Source organism: Carica papaya, chromosome 6 (genome assembly GCF_054855325.1).
Source record: "Carica papaya isolate Zhongbai chromosome 6, ASM5485532v1, whole genome shotgun sequence".
Lineage (NCBI taxonomy): Eukaryota > Viridiplantae > Streptophyta > Magnoliopsida > Brassicales > Caricaceae > Carica > Carica papaya.
This window is the reverse complement of record NC_142314.1, coordinates 25,334,227-25,339,953: the sequence shown is the minus strand read 5'-3', so window position 1 is coordinate 25,339,953 and position 5,727 is coordinate 25,334,227. Positions and strand designations below refer to the sequence as shown.

General features: G+C 33.0%; 1 non-coding gene across 1 annotated transcript; it reads right to left on the bottom strand.

Annotated features, from left to right (window-relative positions):
- Positions 1-5,357: 5,357 nt before the first annotated feature.
- On the bottom strand, positions 5,358-5,464 carry LOC148253447 (small nucleolar RNA R71). The gene has a single exon (XR_015812961.1). It is a non-coding gene; the product is annotated as a small nucleolar RNA R71 (small nucleolar RNA).
- Between the last annotated feature and the right edge of the window lie 263 nt (positions 5,465-5,727).

The following is a 5,727-nucleotide window of genomic DNA, read 5'->3' as shown; positions in this document are numbered from 1 at the left end:
TGTGAGATAGGGAGGTAGGTATGTTTGCCATGTACGATTGGTTTCAAGTGTGAATGCAATCTTGGGATAATGCAAGAGAGACTAGGTGTATATATACGCACTACATTGAAACATTAGCTCTTAATTAAAAGGGAGGGTCAGGATTAAATTATTTTGTATAAGTGCAGCCTTGCAATAACTCACTAATTAAATTTTGTGAATTACATTACATTAAATCATAAGATTTTTTCATATCCCCTATTAAAAACATAGCATTTATGGAGATGATTTCGATACTCGACTTGTAGTTTTAGAATGCACCACATTAAACCTCACGTAGTATATTCAATGTTTCAATCCCGGTCACTTACTAATACTCTTCAACCCTTGTCTCATTTTATATATACTAATTCCTTAGCCAAACATAACAAAACACCATGACTAGAAAAGAGGTTAAGCTTGCCTATATCACTAATGACTCTGCATAAAAAGCCATATTCAAGAAAAAAAAGAAGGGATTGATGAAAAAAGTGAGTGAACTTAGCACTCTCTGAGATGCCAAAGCCTCTGCAATCATTTATAGCCTCTATAACTTGCAACTAAAGGTTTGGACTTCCTCTCTCAGAGCCCAAAACGCGCTTGTAGACTTTAAGAGGATGCCTATGATGGAGTAGTGCAAGAAGATGGTGGATCAAGAGAGCTTCCTACGCCAAAGGATCAGCAAGGCAACCAACCAACTGAAGAAGCAACACAAGGATAATCACGAGAAGGAGATCACACAGGTCATGTTCCTAAGTCTTACAGGGAAGCCCCTCCAGCAACTAAACCTTATTAATCTCAATGATTTAGGTTGGCTCATCGAACAACACCTCAAAGAACTCCAGAAAAGGACATAAACACTCAACAAGTCACTTTAGCCTCAAGGGACCATAGACGGAAAGGTCTTATATACTAGATTTTTATTATATTTTTATATATTTTTTTACATAAATTTTTATGAACTTTTGAATGAATTTTTGAGTTAAAGAACTAATTTATGAATTAAATTTTTATGCAGGTTATTATGTTGAAGAAAAGAAGAAAAATAAGATGAAAAGAGAAAAAAAATAAGAAGCCAAAAACCTAAACTACTAAAGCTCAAACCTAAATCTCTAGCAGTCCTACATCAAGACTCAGAACGATGCCATTTTGAAGAAGTGAAAAGAAAAATTCTAGAAGGAAAACTGGAGGGAAAGAGAAAAAGACCTAATTTTTGCTACCCACAAAAAGGAAGAAAAACAGTGGCAAAAGGGAGCTTGATGGAAGAATGAGAGAGCCAAGCTGGTGTGGATCCAACGCGAAAGCAGCAGAAACGTAGTTGCAAGCTTGGGACTGAACGGCGAGCTTAGTGGAGACTTAGAGAAGAAGCAGAAAAGCAGAAAACTTAGAGAGAATGAAGTTGGTGAAGAGAGAAATTGAGATTAAAAAAGGAGGCATACTAATCAAGTAATTTATATATATACATATTTGCATATAATTGTTGGAATAGAAATTTTAAGAATTTTTGGAACTTGAATTCTAGTTTTTGAAATTTTTTATAAATTTATCCTTGATTATTACATGATTAAATTCTCTCAAATATAATTATTGTTGCTCAATCCACCACGTCTTACTAATTTTTCTTCGCTAAAGTAGCTGTCATAGCCTGAATTAAAGGTAGATTTGAGATTTAATTTTTAGTTTTCTTTTGGTTGCAATTTAGAAGTATTAAACATAATTAGGTTGTGAGAATTGGCCAGCTCATAGCTTTATTTGTGATTCATGGTTTAAGAGTAACATGAGTGAAGTTTTATCAATTAAAAACATATTGTTAAGCATTAATCGCGATTCGGATTGGAGTAATATAATCGAATTAACATTGGTTAATCAAATTATCACAAATTTAATTAAATCAAATTAATAATTATTATCAAAGATTAGCAGTTCTTAATTGATAGATATAAGAAATACTGGAAAGCAAACTAAAAGTACATTAGGATAGTTCGGCTATTACAGGATATATTAAATCGATTGTAAAATTAAAACTCTAATGTACCCAAGATTTAAGTGAAATCAATTACTCTAGAGCGTCTATGTTAATAGGTTTTCTAATTTCAAATTATTTTGCTTCAAATTAAATTGCTTTAATTTTTTTATAAAAATTTAATTTCGATTTCTAGTGTAACACCTCGAAACCTTTGTATACAAATGTCGTGTTTTTAAACTTTATGATTTTAATGAATTATAGCTTTCAAGAATTAATTCTTAATTTTAATCGGTATTTAAAATTATTCGACCTTATTTTGATTTAATTTTTAAATTATTATTTTTTTTATGAAATTTATTTGGAAATTTTCAAGAAAAATGAAAGAAAATGTAAAACAAAATTATCGGTGCGAAAAAAAAAACCCTGCAAACACGGAAGAACAGCCCGCGAGCCAACGTGCCCATGTGCTCGTGCCTGCATGATCGCACCCGCATACCAACTGCACACACAAGCATGCATGCTTGCACACAGGCACTAGCTATCATGTCGTCAAGGCAATGCATCGTGCGCCAATGTGTGCGCACACCTGCGCGCATGCGTGGGCTGTCGCGTTGGACTGCCTATGCGCGTCAGCGTACTTATGTGCCTGCACAGGCTGTCTCCGCTCCGTGCGCGATCACTTCTGACTGAGTGACGGATGGGCTGTCGCATTTGTCTGTCATGTTTGCCCAGCTGGCCATGCAAGGCTGCCACGTGGCGAACATACACGTAGCATGTGGGTGGCCGATCGACCACCTAGTCGATCGATAGCCACCGATCGCCCATGTGATATGATGATCTCATTTGCTTGAAAAATCTATTAAAAGGCACTAACTCCCTTTTGCTTCACACATTTCTTCTTACTAAATTTCTATAGAGAATTTAGGGCAAATTTTATGAAAAAGTCAAGGGAGAACTGGAGTTTGGATTTCTTCGTACGATTTATGAATTGCCGAGCAATCTTTCCATTCTTCCCCGTTAGGACTTTGAAAAATATTAAAGGTTTTGGTAAGAAATTTCTTAAGTATTTTCTCATATATTTCTAAACGAATTTCTAGATAATTAATTTGTGACTATCGATTTGTCTTGATGTATAAACTTAAAGATTTTTAACTGACTATGTGATATGAGTGGATATATTATGTTGGTAGTTTTGCTTAAAAATGAAAATGCATGTTTAGTCAAACTTCAATGATACTTGATGTGTGTGTGGATTTGGCCCTCTATTTTACCCTTGAATGATAGTGGAGAGGGTTATTTTTTTGAGTTTCACCTCGAGAAGATGACCTAATGGCAAATTTTGGGTATGAAGGCCTCTTTATGCTAAGATATGTTGATTAGACACCCATCGGGTTCTGAATTCATGATTATCTGTGAATCAAAATCAGTAAAGAAAAAGGAAAGAATTAAAAATATGTTTGACCATTATCACTAGGGGGTTTCTATTCTGCATATGTATCTATATTTTAATTTATTGGTAAACCACTCTTTATGAATGGTACTAGCGTCCCCTATGACGAAAGAGGATTCGTGATTGACTGTAGGGGCCACAGTAGCAAAGTATGACCATGTCCATTAATTTATCTCTGAATTATCTGATATTGAAGTGAATCTATTTGCCTATTCACAGTGGTAGTTAGGGATCCCTTCTGCCCTTAGCTGATATAAGTTCGAACAGTTTCGCTTGAAGATCTGTAAAAGACATAAATAAGTTAGACCATTTGACGATATAGCTAGAACAGTTGATTGATTTCCCATGCTTTAATAGTTTCTCTTAAATAGAATATGTTTTTTTACTGTTCTATCATGACATTGTCATGCTCTTAGTTGGTTTAACTAGTTTCTGTTACATTACCCTGTTGTATCAATGACTCTATTATGTTACATTGCTCCGTCTTTACTTCCTATTGTGTTTTCAATACTGATGTTTCTAATTTAATTTAAAAGAAAAGTAAAACGTTTTTTCAATATTTCAAATGAACATGTTTTGTGACAAGTATACAAGTAAGTCACTTGTTTTTATGATATTTATACATTTGAAAATAAATAATCTTTAAAAAACTTGGTAGTGTTGTTTGAATACTATTTTTCTTATTGAGTTTATTCGAACTGACCCCAATCCATGTCCCCCACATATGATGTTAAAAGTGATGATTCGTCCGTTGAGTTGCACTCTGATGAAACACTTTTGTAATGGAAGAAGTGACTCTCCATAAATTTTTGTATATATATGTATTTTGGCAGCCATCTTCCTGGCCTTAGATGTAAAACTTGAAACTCAAATTTTTTGTAAGGGATGATATTTTTCACTGCATATATAATGTTTATTTTTATGTTCTCCTATTTGTTCTGTTATCAGGCTCCCTTTTACCCCACCAGGTATCGGGATGTCACACTAGATAATATTAGAATTTTATACAATTTTAGTACTTGATACGCAATCCCTATGAGACAATACTCTATTCATCATTGTATCTTTTGAATGATTTCGTGCACTTACGAATTCACCCATCAAGTTTTTGGCGTTGTTGCTATGGATTGTTAGTATCAATATCAATACTAAGGTTTTATTATTAATCTATAGTTTTTTTTTTGTTTTTAATTTAAGTGTAATTTTTTATTTTATTTATATATTTATATATATTTTTATTTTTTTATTATATTTCAGTTTAATTTATTTTACTTTTATTTTTATTTATTATTTTTAATTTAAGATCAAGTTTCTTATTTTATATATATATATTTTTTAGTAGATTACATTGTTTTCTTTTTATATTTTTTGTTAGTATATGAGTTGATTGAACAACATAGAATTACTTTCTATAAATCTTGAGATCAAAAAGACTTATAGACAATTGAATCAAGAGAGAAGGGAGCATTTAGCAACAAAAAGGCAAACAAGAGTTGAGATGGCTGAACGTGAAGAAATTGGATGAGCATGGGATGTTTTGAACGAGAATAATAGGAGAGTACTCAGGGACTTTATAACTCCTTCACTTGTAGGAGCTTCAACCAGCATCACTCAACCAAGAATCAATGCTAACAATTTCAAGATCAAACCTATCACATCATTCAAATGATCCAAACCTCGATTTAGTTTGGGAGTTTACCAAATAATGACTCAGATGTGCATCTCTTTAATTTTCTAGAAATTTGTGATACTTTTAAACAAAATGGTGTTTCTAATGATGCAAGTAGACTTAAATTTTTTCCTTTTTCTTTATGACATAAAGCCAAGAATTAGTTGCATTTTCTTCCTGCATGTACAGTTACTATATGGGAGGATTTAGCTCCAATATTTTTGGCTAAATTTTTCCGACCAGTCAAGATGGCGCATATGAGAAATGATATCACAAGTTTTTATCATATGGATGGAGAGACGTTGTATGAGGTGTGGGAGTGATTCAAGGAGTTGATTGGAAAATGTCCTCACCATGGATTATCTAAGTGATTGTTCATCCAAACTTTTTATAACAAATTGAGCCAACAAACTAGGATCACAATTGGTGCAGCTACTAGATGTGCTTTGATGGGGAAGTCCACACATGATGCTTATGAACTACTGGAAGAGATGTCCATGAATAACTATCCATGGCCATCAAAAAAACTTCAACCCAAGAAAAATGCTAGATTATATGAAATTGATACTTTAATAGCTCTTAATGTAAAAATTGATCTTTATTTAAGAAAATTGATCAAAAAGG